This window comes from Scomber scombrus, chromosome 10 (assembly GCF_963691925.1).
Source record: "Scomber scombrus chromosome 10, fScoSco1.1, whole genome shotgun sequence".
Taxonomy (NCBI): Eukaryota; Metazoa; Chordata; class Actinopteri; order Scombriformes; family Scombridae; genus Scomber; species Scomber scombrus.
The window spans coordinates 2,802,672-2,817,671 of NC_084979.1; the positions used below are offsets into that span (position 1 = coordinate 2,802,672).

Consider the following 15,000-nt stretch of genomic DNA (forward strand, 5'->3'; position numbering starts at 1 on the left):
TATAGCATGTGTTTGATGGCTGAGACACCATTATCCGCCACTCAGATGGTGAGAGGAACTGTCAGTGGTGTCACAGCATCTTTAAATGGGCTTTCTGCTGGCTGTTTCCTCGCTTACGGCCACACCACCCTGAACACGCCCGATCTCGTCTGATCTCGGAAGCTAAGCAGGGTCGGGCCTGGTTAGTACTTGCATGGGAGACCGCCTGGGAATACCAGGTGCTGTAAGCTTTTTCCTCTCAGCTGTCACCAGATGAGGGCACTGTTGCTCCATCACCGCACACAGGGCGTTGAGAAACAAAGCTGCAATCATTACAGCTGTGTGTGTATGCAGGGCAGAGAGGTGGCACTGAGACGCCTCACTTTCCAAGTAGTTTTGAGGGTTCCTGTTGTCACTGTTACAGCCTGTTAAAAGCCTGCAATCATCTTATAAGCGCATGTACACAAATAGCCTGAGAAACAACAATTCCTATGAAAGTAATGTTAAAGTATAGCATGTGTTTGATGGCTGAGACACCATTATCCGCCACTCAGATGGTGAGAGGAACTGTCAGTGGTGTCACAGCATCTTTAAATGGGCTTTCTGCTGGCTGTTTCCTCGCTTACGGCCACACCACCCTGAACACGCCCGATCTCGTCTGATCTCGGAAGCTAAGCAGGGTCGGGCCTGGTTAGTACTTGGATGGGAGACCGCCTGGGAATACCAGGTCCTGTAAGCTTTTTCCTCTAAGCTGTCACCAGAGGAGGGCGCTGTTGCTCCATCACCGCACACAGGGCGTTGAGAAACAAAGCTGCAATCATTCCAGCTGTGTGTGTATGAAGGGCAGAGAGGTGGCACTGAGACACCCCACTTTCCAAGTAGTTTTGAGTGTTCCTGCTGTCACTGTTACAGCCTGTTAAAAGCCTGCAATCATCTTATAAGCGCATGTACACAAATAGCCTGAGAAACAACAATTCCTATGAAAGTAATGTTAAAGTATAGCATGTGTTTGATGGCTGAGACACCATTATCCGCCACGCAGATGGTGAGAGGAACTGTCAGTGGGGTCACAGCATCTTTAAATGGGCTTTCTGCTGGCTGTTTCCTCGCTTACGGCCACACCACCCTGAACAAGCCCGATCTCGTCTGATCTCGGAAGCTAAGCAGGGTCGGGCCTGGTTAGTACTTGGATGGGAGACCGCCTGGGAATACCAGGTGCTGTAAGCTTTTTCCTCTCAGCTGTCACCAGATGAGGGCGCTGTTGCTCCATCACCGCACACAGGGCGTTGAGAAACAAAGCTGCAATCATTCTAAGCTGTGTGTGTATGCAGGGCAGAGAGGTGGCACTGAGACGCCTCACTTTCCAAGTAGTTTTGAGGGTTCCTGTTGTCACTGTTACAGCCTGTTAAAAGCCTGCAATCATCTTATAAGCGCATGTACACAAATAGCCTGAGAAACAACAATTCCTATGAAAGTAATGTTAAAGTATAGCATGTGTTTGATGGCTGAGACACCATTATCCGCCACTCAGATGGTGAGAGGAACTGTCAGTGGGGTCACAGCATCTTTAAATGGGCTTTCTGCTGGCTGTTTCCTCGCTTACAGCCACACCACCCTGAACATGCCCGATCTCGTCTGATCTCGGAAGCTAAGCAGGGTCGGGCCTGGTTAGTACTTGGATGGGAGACCGCCTGGGAATGCCAGGTGCTGTAAGCTTTTTCCTCTCAGCTGTCACCAGAGGAGGGCGCTGTTGCTCCATCACCGCACACAGGGTGTTGAGAAAAGAAAGATGCAATCAGTCCAGCTGTGTGTGTATGCAGGGCAGAGAGGTGGCACTGAGACGCCTCACTTTCCAAGTAGTTTTGAGGGTTCCTGTTGTCATTGTTACAGCCTGTTAAAAGCCTGCAATCATCTTATAAGCGCATGTACACAAATAGCCTGAGAAACAACAATTCCTATGAAAGTAATGTTAAAGTATAGCATGTGTTTGATGGCTGAGACACCATTATCCGCCACTCAGATGGTGAGAGGAACTGTCAGTGGTGTCACAGCATCTTTAAATGGGCTTTCTGCTGGCTGTTTCCTCGCTTACGGCCACACCACCCTGAACACGCCCGATCTCGTCTGATCTCGGAAGCTAAGCAGGGTCGGGCCTGGTTAGTACTTGGATGGGAGACCGCCTGGGAATACCAGGTGCTGTAAGCTTTTTCCTCTCAGCTGTCACCAGAGGATGGCGCTGTTGCTCCATCACCGCACACAGGGCGTTGAGAAACAAAGCTGCAATCATTCCAGCTGTGTGTGTATGCAGGGCAGAGAGGTGGCAATGAGACGCCTCACTTTCCAAGTAGTTTTGAGGGTTCCTGTTGTCACTGTTACAGCCTGTTAAAAGCCTGCAATCATCTTATAAGCGCATGTACATAAATAGCCTGGGAAACAACAATTCCTATGAAAGTAATGTTAAAGTATAGCATGTGTTTGATGGCTGAGACACCATTATCCGCCACTCAGATGGTGAGAGGAACTGTCAGTGGTGTCACAGCATCTTTAAATGGGCTTTCTGCTGGCTGTTTCCTCGCTTACGGCCACACCACCCTGAACACGCCCGATCTCGTCTGATCTCGGAAGCTAAGCAGGGTCGGGCCTGGTTAGTACTTGGATGGGAGACCGCCTGGGAATACCAGGTGCTGTAAGCTTTTTCCTCTCAGCTGTCACCAGAGGAGGGCGCTGTTGCTCCATCACCGCACACAGGGCGTTGAGAAACAAAGCTTCAATCATTCCAGCTGTGTGTGTATGAAGGGCAGAGAAGTGGCACTGAGACACCCCACTTTCCAAGTAGTTTTGAGTGTTCCTGCTGTCACTGTTACAGCCTGTTAAAAGCCTGCAATCATCTTATAAGCGCATGTACACAAATAGCCTGAGAAACAACAATTCCTATGAAAGTAATGTTAAAGTATAGCATGTGTTTGATGGCTGAGACACCATTATCCGCCACTCAGATGGTGAGAGGAACTGTCAGTGGTGTCACAGCATCTTTAAATGGGCTTTCTGCTGGCTGTTTCCTCGCTTACGGCCACACCACCCTGAACACGCCCGATCTCGTCTGATCTTGGAAGCTAAGCAGGGTCGGGCCTGGTTAGTACTTGCATGGGAGACCGCCTGGGAATACCAGGTGCTGTAAGCTTTTTCCTCTCAGCTGTCACCAGATGAGGGCGCTGTTGCTCCATCACCGCACACAGGGCGTTGAGAAACAAAGCTGCAATCATTCTAAGCTGTGTGTGTATGCAGGGCAGAGAGGTGGCACTGAGACGCCTCACTTTCCAAGTAGTTTTGAGGGTTCCTGTTGTCATTGTTACAGCCTGTTAAAAGCCTGCAATCATCTTATAAGCGCATGTACACAAATAGCCTGAGAAACAACAATTCCTATGAAAGTAATGTTAAAGTATAGCATGTGTTTGATGGCTGAGACACCATTATCCGCCACTCAGATGGTGAGAGGAACTGTCAGTGGTGTCACAGCATCTTTAAATGGGCTTTCTGCTGGCTGTTTCCTCGCTTACGGCCACACCACCCTGAACACGCCCGATCTCGTCTGATCTCGGAAGCTAAGCAGGGTCGGGCCTGGTTAGTACTTGGATGGGAGACCGCCTGGGAATACCAGGTGCTGTAAGCTTTTTCCTCTCAGCTGTCACCAGAGGAGGGCGCTGTTGCTCCATCACCGCACACAGGGCGTTGAGAAACAAAGCTGCAATCATTCCAGCTGTGTGTGTATGAAGGGCAGAGAGGTGGCACTGAGACACCCCACTTTCCAAGTAGTTTTGAGTGTTCCTGCTGTCACTGTTACAGCCTGTTAAAAGCCTGCAATCATCTTATAAGCGCATGTACACAAATAGCCTGAGAAACAACAATTCCTATGAAAGTAATGTTAAAGTATAGCATGTGTTTGATGGCTGAGACACCATTATCCGCCACTCAGATGGTGAGAGGAACTGTCAGTGGGGTCACAGCATCTTTAAATGGGCTTTCTGCTGGCTGTTTCCTCGCTTACGGCCACACCACCCTGAACAAGCCCGATCTCGTCTGATCTCGGAAGCTAAGCAGGGTCGGGCCTGGTTAGTACTTGGATGGGAGACCGCCTGGGAATACCAGGTGCTGTAAGCTTTTTCCTCTCAGCTGTCACCAGATGAGGGCGCTGTTGCTCCATCACCGCACACAGGGCGTTGAGAAACAAAGCTGCAATCATTCTAAGCTGTGTGTGTATGCAGGGCAGAGAGGTGGCACTGAGACGCCTCACTTTCCAAGTAGTTTTGAGGGTTCCTGTTGTCACTGTTACAGCCTGTTAAAAGCCTGCAATCATCTTATAAGCGCATGTACACAAATAGCCTGAGAAACAACAATTCCTATGAAAGTAATGTTAAAGTATAGCATGTGTTTGATGGCTGAGACACCATTATCCGCCACTCAGATGGTGAGAGGAACTGTCAGTGGTGTCACAGCATCTTTAAATGGGCTTTCTGCTGGCTGTTTCCTCGCTTACGGCCACACCACCCTGAACATGCCCGATCTCGTCTGATCTCGGAAGCTAAGCAGGGTCGGGCCTGGTTAGTACTTGGATGGGAGACCGCCTGGGAATGCCAGGTGCTGTAAGCTTTTTCCTCTCAGCTGTCACCAGAGGAGGGCGCTGTTGCTCCATCACCGCACACAGGGTGTTGAGAAAAGAAAGATGCAATCAGTCCAGCTGTGTGTGTATGCAGGGCAGAGAGGTGGCACTGAGACGCCTCACTTTCCAAGTAGTTTTGAGGGTTCCTGTTGTCATTGTTACAGCCTGTTAAAAGCCTGCAATCATCTTATAAGCGCATGTACACAAATAGCCTGAGAAACAACAATTCCTATGAAAGTAATGTTAAAGTATAGCATGTGTTTGATGGCTGAGACACCATTATCCGCCACTCAGATGGTGAGAGGAACTGTCAGTGGTGTCACAGCATCTTTAAATGGGCTTTCTGCTGGCTGTTTCCTCGCTTACGGCCACACCACCCTGAACACGCCCGATCTCGTCTGATCTCGGAAGCTAAGCAGGGTCGGGCCTGGTTAGTACTTGGATGGGAGACCGCCTGGGAATACCAGGTGCTGTAAGCTTTTTCCTCTCAGCTGTCACCAGAGGAGGGCGCTGTTGCTCCATCACCGCACACAGGGCGTTGAGAAACAAAGCTGCAATCATTCCAGCTGTGTGTGTATGCAGGGCAGAGAGGTGGCAATGAGACGCCTCACTTTCCAAGTAGTTTTGAGGGTTCCTGTTGTCACTGTTACAGCCTGTTAAAAGCCTGCAATCATCTTATAAGCGCATGTACATAAATAGCCTGGGAAACAACAATTCCTATGAAAGTAATGTTAAAGTATAGCATGTGTTTGATGGCTGAGACACCATTATCCGCCACTCAGATGGTGAGAGGAACTGTCAGTGGTGTCACAGCATCTTTAAATGGGCTTTCTGCTGGCTGTTTCCTCGCTTACGGCCACACCACCCTGAACACGCCCGATCTCGTCTGATCTCGGAAGCTAAGCAGGGTCGGGCCTGGTTAGTACTTGGATGGGAGACCGCCTGGGAATACCAGGTGCTGTAAGCTTTTTCCTCTCAGCTGTCACCAGAGGAGGGCGCTGTTGCTCCATCACCGCACACAGGGCGTTGAGAAACAAAGCTTCAATCATTCCAGCTGTGTGTGTATGAAGGGCAGAGAAGTGGCACTGAGACACCCCACTTTCCAAGTAGTTTTGAGTGTTCCTGCTGTCACTGTTACAGCCTGTTAAAAGCCTGCAATCATCTTATAAGCGCATGTACACAAATAGCCTGAGAAACAACAATTCCTATGAAAGTAATGTTAAAGTATAGCATGTGTTTGATGGCTGAGACACCATTATCCGCCACTCAGATGGTGAGAGGAACTGTCAGTGGTGTCACAGCATCTTTAAATGGGCTTTCTGCTGGCTGTTTCCTCGCTTACGGCCACACCACCCTGAACACGCCCGATCTCGTCTGATCTTGGAAGCTAAGCAGGGTCGGGCCTGGTTAGTACTTGCATGGGAGACCGCCTGGGAATACCAGGTGCTGTAAGCTTTTTCCTCTCAGCTGTCACCAGATGAGGGCGCTGTTGCTCCATCACCGCACACAGGGCGTTGAGAAACAAAGCTGCAATCATTCTAAGCTGTGTGTGTATGCAGGGCAGAGAGGTGGCACTGAGACGCCTCACTTTCCAAGTAGTTTTGAGGGTTCCTGTTGTCATTGTTACAGCCTGTTAAAAGCCTGCAATCATCTTATAAGCGCATGTACACAAATAGCCTGAGAAACAACAATTCCTATGAAAGTAATGTTAAAGTATAGCATGTGTTTGATGGCTGAGACACCATTATCCGCCACTCAGATGGTGAGAGGAACTGTCAGTGGTGTCACAGCATCTTTAAATGGGCTTTCTGCTGGCTGTTTCCACGCTTACGGCCACACCACCCTGAACACGCCCGATCTCGTCTGATCTCGGAAGCTAAGCAGGGTCGGGCCTGGTTAGTACTTGGATGGGAGACCGCCTGGGAATACCAGGTGCTGTAAGCTTTTTCCTCTCAGCTGTCACCAGAGGAGGGCGCTGTTGCTCCATCACCGCACACAGGGCGTTGAGAAACAAAGCTGCAATCATTCCAGCTGTGTGTGTATGCAGGGCAGAGAGGTGGCAATGAGACGCCTCACTTTCCAAGTAGTTTTGAGTGTTCCTGTTGTCACTGTTACAGCCTGTTAAAAGCCTGCAATCATCTTATAAGCGCATGTACACAAATAGCCTGGGAAACAACAATTCCTATGAAAGTAATGTTAAAGTATAGCATGTGTTTGATGGCTGAGACACCATTATCCGCCACTCAGATGGTGAGAGGAACTGTCAGTGGTGTCACAGCATCTTTAAATGGGCTTTCTGCTGGCTGTTTCCTCGCTTACGGCCACACCACCCTGAACACGCCCGATCTCGTCTGATCTCGGAAGCTAAGCAGGGTCGGGCCTGGTTAGTACTTGGATGGGAGACCGCCTGGGAATACCAGGTGCTGTAAGCTTTTTCCTCTCAGCTGTCACCAGAGGAGGGCGCTGTTGCTCCATCACCGCACACAGGGCGTTGAGAAACAAAGCTGCAATCATTCCAGCTGTGTGTGTATGCAGGGCAGAGAGGTGGCACTGAGACGCCTCACTTTCCAAGTAGTTTTGAGGGTTCCTGTTGTCACTGTTACAGCCTGTTAAAAGCCTGCAATCATCTTATAAGCGCATGTACACAAATAGCCTGAGAAACAACAATTCCTATGAAAGTAATGTTAAAGTATAGCATGTGTTTGATGGCTGAGACACCATTATCCGCCACTCAGATGGTGAGAGGTGTCACAGCATCTTTAAATGGGCTTTCTGCTGGCTGTTTCCTCGCTTACGGCCACACCACCCTGAACACGCCCGATCTCGTCTGATCTCGGAAGCTAAGCAGGGTCGGGCCTGGTTAGTACTTGGATGGGAGACCGCCTGGGAATACCAGGTGCTGTAAGCTTTTTCCTCTCAGCTGTCACCAGAGGAGGGCGCTGTTGCTCCATCACCGCACACAGGGCGTTGAAAAACAAAGCTGCAATCATTCCAGCTTTGTGTGTATGAAGGGCAGAGAGGTGGCACTGAGACACCCCACTTTCCAAGTAGTTTTGAGTGTTCCTGCTGTCACTGTTACAGCCTGTTAAAAGCCTGCAATCATCTTATAAGCGCATGTACACAAATAGCCTGAGAAACAACTATTCCTATGAAAGTAATGTTAAAGTATAGCATGTGTTTGATGGCTGAGACACCATTATCCGCCACTCAGATGGTGAGAGGAACTGTCAGTGGTGTCACAGCATCTTAAAATGGGCTTTCTGCTGGCTGTTTCCTCGCTTACGGCCACACTACCCTGAACACGCCCGATCTCGTCTGATCTCGGAAGCTAAGCAGGGTCGGTCCTGGTTAGTACTTGGATGGGAGACCGCCTGGGAATACCAGGTGCTGTAAGCTTTTTCCTCTCAGCTGTCACCAGAGGAGGGCGCTGTTGCTCCATCACCGCACACAGGGCGTTGAGAAACAAAGCTGCAATCATTCCAGCTGTGTGTGTATGCAGGGCAGAGAGGTGGCAATGAGACGCCTCACTTTCCAAGTAGTTTTGAGGGTTCCTGTTGTCACTGTTACAGCCTGTTAAAAGCCTGCAATCATCTTATAAGCGCATGTACACAAATAGCCTGGGAAACAACAATTCCTATGAAAGTAATGTTAAAGTATAGCATGTGTTTGATGGCTGAGACACCATTATCCGCCACTCAGATGGTGAGAGGAACTGTCAGTGGTGTCACAGCATCTTTAAATGGGCTTTCTGCTGGCTGTTTCCTCGCTTACGGCCACACCACCCTGAACACGCCCGATCTCGTCTGATCTCGGAAGCTAAGCAGGGTCGGGCCTGGTTAGTACTTGCATGGGAGACCGCCTGGGAATACCAGGTGCTGTAAGCTTTTTCCTCTCAGCTGTCACCAGATGAGGGCGCTGTTGCTCCATCACCGCACACAGGGCGTTGAGAAACAAAGCTGCAATCATTCTAAGCTGTGTGTGTATGCAGGGCAGAGAGGTGGCACTGAGACGCCTCACTTTCCAAGTAGTTTTGAGGGTTCCTGTTGTCACTGTTACAGCCTGTTAAAAGCCTGCAATCATCTTATAAGCGCATGTACACAAATAGCCTGAGAAACAACAATTCCTATGAAAGTAATGTTAAAGTATAGCATGTGTTTGATGGCTGAGAAACCATTATCCGCCACTCAGATGGTGAGAGGAACTGTCAGTGGGGTCACAGCATCTTTAAATGGGCTTTCTGCTGGCTGTTTCCTCGCTTACGGCCACACCACCCTGAACATGCCCGATCTCGTCTGATCTCGGAAGCTAAGCAGGGTCGGGCCTGGTTAGTACTTGGATGGGAGACCGCCTGGGAATACCAGGTGCTGTAAGCTTTTTCCTCTCAGCTGTCACCAGAGGAGGGCGCTGTTGCTCCATCACCGCACACAGGGTGTTGAGAAAAGAAAGATGCAATCAGTCCAGCTGTGTGTGTATGCAGGGCAGAGAGGTGGCACTGAGACGCCTCACTTTCCAAGTAGTTTTGAGGGTTCCTGTTGTCATTGTTACATCCTGTTAAAAGCCTGCAATCATCTTATAAGCGCATGTACACAAATAGCCTGAGAAACAACAATTCCTATGAAAGTAATGTTAAAGTATAGCATGTGTTTGATGGCTGAGACACCATTATCCGCCACTCAGATGGTGAGAGGAACTGTCAGTGGTGTCACAGCATCTTTAAATGGGCTTTCTGCTGGCTGTTTCCTCGCTTACGGCCACACCACCCTGAACACGCCCGATCTCGTCTGATCTCGGAAGCTAAGCAGGGTCGGGCCTGGTTAGTACTTGCATGGGAGACCGCCTGGGAATACCAGGTGCTGTAAGCTTTTTCCTCTCAGCTGTCACCAGATGAGGGCGCTGTTGCTCCATCACCGCACACAGGGCGTTGAGAAACAAAGCTGCAATCATTCTAAGCTGTGTGTGTATGCAGGGCAGAGAGGTGGCACTGAGACGCCTCACTTTCCAAGTAGTTTTGAGGGTTCCTGTTGTCACTGTTACAGCCTGTTAAAAGCCTGCAATCATCTTATAAGCGCATGTACACAAATAGCCTGAGAAACAACAATTCCTATGAAAGTAATGTTAAAGTATAGCATGTGTTTGATGGCTGAGACACCATTATCCGCCACTCAGATGGTGAGAGGAACTGTCAGTGGGGTCACAGCATCTTTAAATGGGCTTTCTGCTGGCTGTTTCCTCGCTTACGGCCACACCACCCTGAACATGCCCGATCTCGTCTGATCTCGGAAGCTAAGCAGGGTCGGGCCTGGTTAGTACTTGGATGGGAGACCGCCTGGGAATACCAGGTGCTGTAAGCTTTTTCCTCTCAGCTGTCACCAGAGGAGGGCGCTGTTGCTCCATCACCGCACACAGGGTGTTGAGAAAAGAAAGATGCAATCAGTCCAGCTGTGTGTGTATGCAGGGCAGAGAGGTGGCACTGAGACGCCTCACTTTCCAAGTAGTTTTGAGGGTTCCTGTTGTCATTGTTACATCCTGTTAAAAGCCTGCAATCATCTTATAAGCGCATGTACACAAATAGCCTGAGAAACAACAATTCCTATGAAAGTAATGTTAAAGTATAGCATGTGTTTGATGGCTGAGACACCATTATCCGCCACTCAGATGGTGAGAGGAACTGTCAGTGGTGTCACAGCATCTTTAAATGGGCTTTCTGCTGGCTGTTTCCTCGCTTACGGCCACACCACCCTGAACACGCCCGATCTCGTCTGATCTCGGAAGCTAAGCAGGGTCGGGCCTGGTTAGTACTTGCATGGGAGACCGCCTGGGAATACCAGGTGCTGTAAGCTTTTTCCTCTCAGCTGTCACCAGATGAGGGCGCTGTTGCTCCATCACCGCACACAGGGCGTTGAGAAACAAAGCTGCAATCATTCTAAGCTGTGTGTGTATGCAGGGCAGAGAGGTGGCACTGAGACGCCTCACTTTCCAAGTAGTTTTGAGGGTTCCTGTTGTCACTGTTACAGCCTGTTAAAAGCCTGCAATCATCTTATAAGCGCATGTACACAAATAGCCTGAGAAACAACAATTCCTATGAAAGTAATGTTAAAGTATAGCATGTGTTTGATGGCTGAGACACCATTATCCGCCACTCAGATGGTGAGAGGAACTGTCAGTGGGGTCACAGCATCTTTAAATGGGCTTTCTGCTGGCTGTTTCCTCGCTTACGGCCACACCACCCTGAACATGCCCGATCTCGTCTGATCTCGGAAGCTAAGCAGGGTCGGGCCTGGTTAGTACTTGGATGGGAGACCGCCTGGGAATACCAGGTGCTGTAAGCTTTTTCCTCTCAGCTGTCACCAGAAGAGGGCGCTGTTGCTCCATCACCGCACACAGGGCGTTGAAAAACAAAGCTGCAATCATTCCAGCTGTGTGTGTATGAAGGGCAGAGAGGTGGCACTGAGACACCCCACTTTCCAAGTAGTTTTGAGGGTTCCTGTGTTCACTGTTACAGCCTGTTAAAAGCCTGCAATCATCTTATAAGCGCATGTACACAAATAGCCTGAGAAACAACAATTCCTATGAAAGTAATGTTAAAGTATAGCATGTGTTTGATGGCTGAGACACCATTATCCGCCACTCAGATGGTGAGAGGAACTGTCAGTGGTGTCACAGCATCTTTAAATGGGCTTTCTGCTGGCTGTTTCCTCGCTTACGGCCACACCACCCTGAACACGCCCGATCTCGTCTGATCTCGGAAGCTAAGCAGGGTCGGGCCTGGTTAGTACTTGCATGGGAGACCGCCTGGGAATACCAGGTGCTGTAAGCTTTTTCCTCTCAGCTGTCACCAGATGAGGGCACTGTTGCTCCATCACCGCACACAGGGCGTTGAGAAACAAAGCTGCAATCATTACAGCTGTGTGTGTATGCAGGGCAGAGAGGTGGCACTGAGACGCCTCACTTTCCAAGTAGTTTTGAGGGTTCCTGTTGTCACTGTTACAGCCTGTTAAAAGCCTGCAATCATCTTATAAGCGCATGTACACAAATAGCCTGAGAAACAACAATTCCTATGAAAGTAATGTTAAAGTATAGCATGTGTTTGATGGCTGAGACACCATTATCCGCCACTCAGATGGTGAGAGGAACTGTCAGTGGTGTCACAGCATCTTTAAATGGGCTTTCTGCTGGCTGTTTCCTCGCTTACGGCCACACCACCCTGAACACGCCCGATCTCGTCTGATCTCGGAAGCTAAGCAGGGTCGGGCCTGGTTAGTACTTGGATGGGAGACCGCCTGGGAATACCAGGTGCTGTAAGCTTTTTCCTCTAAGCTGTCACCAGAGGAGGGCGCTGTTGCTCCATCACCGCACACAGGGCGTTGAGAAACAAAGCTGCAATCATTCCAGCTGTGTGTGTATGAAGGGCAGAGAGGTGGCACTGAGACACCCCACTTTCCAAGTAGTTTTGAGTGTTCCTGCTGTCACTGTTACAGCCTGTTAAAAGCCTGCAATCATCTTATAAGCGCATGTACACAAATAGCCTGAGAAACAACAATTCCTATGAAAGTAATGTTAAAGTATAGCATGTGTTTGATGGCTGAGACACCATTATCCGCCACTCAGATGGTGAGAGGAACTGTCAGTGGGGTCACAGCATCTTTAAATGGGCTTTCTGCTGGCTGTTTCCTCGCTTACGGCCACACCACCCTGAACAAGCCCGATCTCGTCTGATCTCGGAAGCTAAGCAGGGTTGGGCCTGGTTAGTACTTGGATGGGAGACCGCCTGGGAATACCAGGTGCTGTAAGCTTTTTCCTCTCAGCTGTCACCAGATGAGGGCGCTGTTGCTCCATCACCGCACACAGGGCGTTGAGAAACAAAGCTGCAATCATTCTAAGCTGTGTGTGTATGCAGGGCAGAGAGGTGGCACTGAGACGCCTCACTTTCCAAGTAGTTTTGAGGGTTCCTGTTGTCACTGTTACAGCCTGTTAAAAGCCTGCAATCATCTTATAAGCGCATGTACACAAATAGCCTGAGAAACAACAATTCCTATGAAAGTAATGTTAAAGTATAGCATGTGTTTGATGGCTGAGACACCATTATCCGCCACTCAGATGGTGAGAGGAACTGTCAGTGGGGTCACAGCATCTTTAAATGGGCTTTCTGCTGGCTGTTTCCTCGCTTACGGCCACACCACCCTGAACATGCCCGATCTCGTCTGATCTCGGAAGCTAAGCAGGGTCGGGCCTGGTTAGTACTTGGATGGGAGACCGCCTGGGAATGCCAGGTGCTGTAAGCTTTTTCCTCTCAGCTGTCACCAGAGGAGGGCGCTGTTGCTCCATCACCGCACACAGGGTGTTGAGAAAAGAAAGATGCAATCAGTCCAGCTGTGTGTGTATGCAGGGCAGAGAGGTGGCACTGAGACGCCTCACTTTCCAAGTAGTTTTGAGGGTTCCTGTTGTCATTGTTACAGCCTGTTAAAAGCCTGCAATCATCTTATAAGCGCATGTACACAAATAGCCTGAGAAACAACAATTCCTATGAAAGTAATGTTAAAGTATAGCATGTGTTTGATGGCTGAGACACCATTATCCGCCACTCAGATGGTGAGAGGAACTGTCAGTGGTGTCACAGCATCTTTAAATGGGCTTTCTGCTGGCTGTTTCCTCGCTTACGGCCACACCACCCTGAACACGCCCGATCTCGTCTGATCTCGGAAGCTAAGCAGGGTCGGGCCTGGTTAGTACTTGGATGGGAGACCGCCTGGGAATACCAGGTGCTGTAAGCTTTTTCCTCTCAGCTGTCACCAGAGGAGGGCGCTGTTGCTCCATCACCGCACACAGGGCGTTGAGAAACAAAGCTGCAATCATTCCAGCTGTGTGTGTATGCAGGGCAGAGAGGTGGCAATGAGACGCCTCACTTTCCAAGTAGTTTTGAGGGTTCCTGTTGTCACTGTTACAGCCTGTTAAAAGCCTGCAATCATCTTATAAGCGCATGTACATAAATAGCCTGGGAAACAACAATTCCTATGAAAGTAATGTTAAAGTATAGCATGTGTTTGATGGCTGAGACACCATTATCCGCCACTCAGATGGTGAGAGGAACTGTCAGTGGTGTCACAGCATCTTTAAATGGGCTTTCTGCTGGCTGTTTCCTCGCTTACGGCCACACCACCCTGAACACGCCCGATCTCGTCTGATCTCGGAAGCTAAGCAGGGTCGGGCCTGGTTAGTACTTGGATGGGAGACCGCCTGGGAATACCAGGTGCTGTAAGCTTTTTCCTCTCAGCTGTCACCAGAGGAGGGCGCTGTTGCTCCATCACCGCACACAGGGCGTTGAGAAACAAAGCTGCAATCATTCCAGCTGTGTGTGTATGAAGGGCAGAGAAGTGGCACTGAGACACCCCACTTTCCAAGTAGTTTTGAGTGTTCCTGCTGTCACTGTTACAGCCTGTTAAAAGCCTGCAATCATCTTATAAGCGCATGTACACAAATAGCCTGAGAAACAACAATTCCTATGAAAGTAATGTTAAAGTATAGCATGTGTTTGATGGCTGAGACACCATTATCCGCCACTCAGATGGTGAGAGGAACTGTCAGTGGTGTCACAGCATCTTTAAATGGGCTTTCTGCTGGCTGTTTCCTCGCTTACGGCCACACCACCCTGAACACGCCCGATCTCGTCTGATCTTGGAAGCTAAGCAGGGTCGGGCCTGGTTAGTACTTGCATGGGAGACCGCCTGGGAATACCAGGTGCTGTAAGCTTTTTCCTCTCAGCTGTCACCAGATGAGGGCGCTGTTGCTCCATCACCGCACACAGGGCGTTGAGAAACAAAGCTGCAATCATTCTAAGCTGTGTGTGTATGCAGGGCAGAGAGGTGGCACTGAGACGCCTCACTTTCCAAGTAGTTTTGAGGGTTCCTGTTGTCATTGTTACAGCCTGTTAAAAGCCTGCAATCATCTTATAAGCGCATGTACACAAATAGCCTGAGAAACAACAATTCCTATGAAAGTAATGTTAAAGTATAGCATGTGTTTGATGGCTGAGACACCATTATCCGCCACTCAGATGGTGAGAGGAACTGTCAGTGGTGTCACAGCATCTTTAAATGGGCTTTCTGCTGGCTGTTTCCTCGCTTACGGCCACACCACCCTGAACACGCCCGATCTCGTCTGATCTCGGAAGCTAAGCAGGGTCGGGCCTGGTTAGTACTTGGATGGGAGACCGCCTGGGAATACCAGGTGCTGTAAGCTTTTTCCTCTCAGCTGTCACCAGAGGAGGGCGCTGTTGCTCCATCACCGCACACAGGGCGTTGAGAAACAAAGCTGCAATCATTCCAGCTGTGTGTGTATGCAGGGCAGAGAGGTGGCAATGAGACGCC

At 49.6% G+C, this 15,000-nt stretch overlaps 31 non-coding genes across 31 annotated transcripts; all 31 read left to right on the plus strand.

The window, feature by feature from the left end:
* The first annotated feature begins 111 nt into the window (after positions 1–111).
* Positions 112–230, plus strand: LOC133988723 (5S ribosomal RNA). The gene has a single exon (XR_009925919.1). It is a non-coding gene; the product is annotated as a 5S ribosomal RNA (ribosomal RNA).
* Positions 231–599: 369 nt separating this feature from the next.
* LOC133989005 (5S ribosomal RNA) lies at positions 600–718 on the plus strand. The gene has a single exon (XR_009926184.1). It is a non-coding gene; the product is annotated as a 5S ribosomal RNA (ribosomal RNA).
* Positions 719–1,087: 369 nt separating this feature from the next.
* Positions 1,088–1,206, plus strand: LOC133988919 (5S ribosomal RNA). The gene has a single exon (XR_009926104.1). It is a non-coding gene; the product is annotated as a 5S ribosomal RNA (ribosomal RNA).
* A 370-nt stretch (positions 1,207–1,576) lies between these two features.
* On the plus strand, positions 1,577–1,695 carry LOC133988910 (5S ribosomal RNA). The gene has a single exon (XR_009926095.1). It is a non-coding gene; the product is annotated as a 5S ribosomal RNA (ribosomal RNA).
* A 370-nt stretch (positions 1,696–2,065) lies between these two features.
* On the plus strand, positions 2,066–2,184 carry LOC133988498 (5S ribosomal RNA). Its single transcript, XR_009925707.1, has one exon. It is a non-coding gene; the product is annotated as a 5S ribosomal RNA (ribosomal RNA).
* A 369-nt stretch (positions 2,185–2,553) lies between these two features.
* Positions 2,554–2,672, plus strand: LOC133988499 (5S ribosomal RNA). Its single transcript, XR_009925708.1, has one exon. It is a non-coding gene; the product is annotated as a 5S ribosomal RNA (ribosomal RNA).
* Positions 2,673–3,041: 369 nt separating this feature from the next.
* LOC133989089 (5S ribosomal RNA) lies at positions 3,042–3,160 on the plus strand. Its single transcript, XR_009926263.1, has one exon. It is a non-coding gene; the product is annotated as a 5S ribosomal RNA (ribosomal RNA).
* Positions 3,161–3,530: 370 nt separating this feature from the next.
* Positions 3,531–3,649, plus strand: LOC133988500 (5S ribosomal RNA). Its single transcript, XR_009925709.1, has one exon. It is a non-coding gene; the product is annotated as a 5S ribosomal RNA (ribosomal RNA).
* A 369-nt stretch (positions 3,650–4,018) lies between these two features.
* LOC133988920 (5S ribosomal RNA) lies at positions 4,019–4,137 on the plus strand. Its single transcript, XR_009926105.1, has one exon. It is a non-coding gene; the product is annotated as a 5S ribosomal RNA (ribosomal RNA).
* Positions 4,138–4,507: 370 nt separating this feature from the next.
* Positions 4,508–4,626, plus strand: LOC133988884 (5S ribosomal RNA). Its single transcript, XR_009926071.1, has one exon. It is a non-coding gene; the product is annotated as a 5S ribosomal RNA (ribosomal RNA).
* Positions 4,627–4,996: 370 nt separating this feature from the next.
* On the plus strand, positions 4,997–5,115 carry LOC133988502 (5S ribosomal RNA). The gene has a single exon (XR_009925710.1). It is a non-coding gene; the product is annotated as a 5S ribosomal RNA (ribosomal RNA).
* A 369-nt stretch (positions 5,116–5,484) lies between these two features.
* LOC133988504 (5S ribosomal RNA) lies at positions 5,485–5,603 on the plus strand. The gene has a single exon (XR_009925712.1). It is a non-coding gene; the product is annotated as a 5S ribosomal RNA (ribosomal RNA).
* Positions 5,604–5,972: 369 nt separating this feature from the next.
* On the plus strand, positions 5,973–6,091 carry LOC133989090 (5S ribosomal RNA). The gene has a single exon (XR_009926264.1). It is a non-coding gene; the product is annotated as a 5S ribosomal RNA (ribosomal RNA).
* Positions 6,092–6,461: 370 nt separating this feature from the next.
* Positions 6,462–6,580, plus strand: LOC133988505 (5S ribosomal RNA). The gene has a single exon (XR_009925713.1). It is a non-coding gene; the product is annotated as a 5S ribosomal RNA (ribosomal RNA).
* A 369-nt stretch (positions 6,581–6,949) lies between these two features.
* On the plus strand, positions 6,950–7,068 carry LOC133988506 (5S ribosomal RNA). The gene has a single exon (XR_009925714.1). It is a non-coding gene; the product is annotated as a 5S ribosomal RNA (ribosomal RNA).
* Positions 7,069–7,425: 357 nt separating this feature from the next.
* Positions 7,426–7,544, plus strand: LOC133988507 (5S ribosomal RNA). The gene has a single exon (XR_009925715.1). It is a non-coding gene; the product is annotated as a 5S ribosomal RNA (ribosomal RNA).
* A 369-nt stretch (positions 7,545–7,913) lies between these two features.
* On the plus strand, positions 7,914–8,032 carry LOC133989100 (5S ribosomal RNA). The gene has a single exon (XR_009926274.1). It is a non-coding gene; the product is annotated as a 5S ribosomal RNA (ribosomal RNA).
* A 369-nt stretch (positions 8,033–8,401) lies between these two features.
* Positions 8,402–8,520, plus strand: LOC133988724 (5S ribosomal RNA). Its single transcript, XR_009925920.1, has one exon. It is a non-coding gene; the product is annotated as a 5S ribosomal RNA (ribosomal RNA).
* A 370-nt stretch (positions 8,521–8,890) lies between these two features.
* Positions 8,891–9,009, plus strand: LOC133988630 (5S ribosomal RNA). Its single transcript, XR_009925831.1, has one exon. It is a non-coding gene; the product is annotated as a 5S ribosomal RNA (ribosomal RNA).
* A 370-nt stretch (positions 9,010–9,379) lies between these two features.
* On the plus strand, positions 9,380–9,498 carry LOC133988726 (5S ribosomal RNA). The gene has a single exon (XR_009925921.1). It is a non-coding gene; the product is annotated as a 5S ribosomal RNA (ribosomal RNA).
* A 370-nt stretch (positions 9,499–9,868) lies between these two features.
* Positions 9,869–9,987, plus strand: LOC133988631 (5S ribosomal RNA). The gene has a single exon (XR_009925832.1). It is a non-coding gene; the product is annotated as a 5S ribosomal RNA (ribosomal RNA).
* A 370-nt stretch (positions 9,988–10,357) lies between these two features.
* LOC133988727 (5S ribosomal RNA) lies at positions 10,358–10,476 on the plus strand. The gene has a single exon (XR_009925922.1). It is a non-coding gene; the product is annotated as a 5S ribosomal RNA (ribosomal RNA).
* A 370-nt stretch (positions 10,477–10,846) lies between these two features.
* Positions 10,847–10,965, plus strand: LOC133988632 (5S ribosomal RNA). Its single transcript, XR_009925833.1, has one exon. It is a non-coding gene; the product is annotated as a 5S ribosomal RNA (ribosomal RNA).
* A 369-nt stretch (positions 10,966–11,334) lies between these two features.
* On the plus strand, positions 11,335–11,453 carry LOC133988729 (5S ribosomal RNA). The gene has a single exon (XR_009925924.1). It is a non-coding gene; the product is annotated as a 5S ribosomal RNA (ribosomal RNA).
* A 369-nt stretch (positions 11,454–11,822) lies between these two features.
* LOC133988508 (5S ribosomal RNA) lies at positions 11,823–11,941 on the plus strand. Its single transcript, XR_009925716.1, has one exon. It is a non-coding gene; the product is annotated as a 5S ribosomal RNA (ribosomal RNA).
* A 369-nt stretch (positions 11,942–12,310) lies between these two features.
* On the plus strand, positions 12,311–12,429 carry LOC133988804 (5S ribosomal RNA). The gene has a single exon (XR_009925996.1). It is a non-coding gene; the product is annotated as a 5S ribosomal RNA (ribosomal RNA).
* A 370-nt stretch (positions 12,430–12,799) lies between these two features.
* On the plus strand, positions 12,800–12,918 carry LOC133988885 (5S ribosomal RNA). The gene has a single exon (XR_009926072.1). It is a non-coding gene; the product is annotated as a 5S ribosomal RNA (ribosomal RNA).
* Positions 12,919–13,288: 370 nt separating this feature from the next.
* LOC133988509 (5S ribosomal RNA) lies at positions 13,289–13,407 on the plus strand. Its single transcript, XR_009925717.1, has one exon. It is a non-coding gene; the product is annotated as a 5S ribosomal RNA (ribosomal RNA).
* A 369-nt stretch (positions 13,408–13,776) lies between these two features.
* On the plus strand, positions 13,777–13,895 carry LOC133988510 (5S ribosomal RNA). Its single transcript, XR_009925718.1, has one exon. It is a non-coding gene; the product is annotated as a 5S ribosomal RNA (ribosomal RNA).
* A 369-nt stretch (positions 13,896–14,264) lies between these two features.
* On the plus strand, positions 14,265–14,383 carry LOC133989091 (5S ribosomal RNA). The gene has a single exon (XR_009926265.1). It is a non-coding gene; the product is annotated as a 5S ribosomal RNA (ribosomal RNA).
* A 370-nt stretch (positions 14,384–14,753) lies between these two features.
* LOC133988511 (5S ribosomal RNA) lies at positions 14,754–14,872 on the plus strand. Its single transcript, XR_009925719.1, has one exon. It is a non-coding gene; the product is annotated as a 5S ribosomal RNA (ribosomal RNA).
* The last annotated feature ends 128 nt before the right edge of the window (positions 14,873–15,000 follow it).